Here is a 1,134-nt window from a genome sequence, read left to right on the forward strand (position 1 = left end):
CTTATGTGGTCTTAGACTAATATTTCGATGTTCCTGCTTTCTAACTAAGGTGGCTGAACTGCTATAAATCAATCGCCAAATACATGTATAAACACGTATGTTATCAGCATTGATATTTACGAATGTGAACGCGATCTTACTCGATCTTGTATTCAAGGAAACTCGTTTTTTAACACCGTGCGTTCAGGCGTGGCTGACTGGTTGAATATACCAACCCAATATTTGGCACTCAATAGACTTCTTGATTCCCTGATTCAATAGAACTATACCCGTCCGTCTGTCTGTCTTTACATTTTATTTTGTATACAAAGAACAGGTCGCAATTTTTATGCGATCGCCTTCAAATTTGCCGTAGGCATCTTTTTTGACCTAGAGACAGCCTGTCTCTATCACTACTATGGTAAATGGCATTAAAACTTAGTTCCTTTAAGGAAGAGAGATAGACCCATTGATGAGAGTACCGGACGATAATATAATATCGTAATAATTTTCTGATTCAATTGAGCAATGTCCGTCTGTCTGTCTGTACATGTTAATTTGTGTACAAAGTACAGGTCGCAATTTTCATCCGATCGCCTTTGCCTACAGACACAGCCTATTAAAAATAGAAACAATTGGCACGAGGTATTATCTTATGACCGCCTAAATTTCAATCATATAAATCGGTTATATATATTTGCGATTTTGACTAATACTGAAATAATTACAAAATTTTACACGGAAGTTTCCCTTATAAGTCTAGAGATACCTGGTGAATTTCATAAAAATCTGTTCAGAATCTACATTTAAATCTGAATCGAGTTCTATGAAATTCACCAGGTATGTTATAAGCGAAACCCCCATATATATAACGCCCGATCTTCACAAGCTCATTTATGAACCGATCCTCTCAAAATTCCCTCTATGACTCCCACAGTACGTATTTTGGTTGAAATTCTTCATTGCATATATACACAAATTTTATTAATTTCGACGATTTAGACTGTATACCCATTGTGATGAAGAGTGTCGAGAAGTTAAATCGGGAGATCGTTTTATATGGGAGCTATATCAGGTTATAAACCGATTTCGACCGTGCTTGGCTCCGTTATTGGGAGTCATAACAGAATACTTTGTGCAAAATTTCAGCCAAAT

Source organism: Stomoxys calcitrans, chromosome 2 (genome assembly GCF_963082655.1).
Source record: "Stomoxys calcitrans chromosome 2, idStoCalc2.1, whole genome shotgun sequence".
Lineage (NCBI taxonomy): Eukaryota > Metazoa > Arthropoda > Insecta > Diptera > Muscidae > Stomoxys > Stomoxys calcitrans.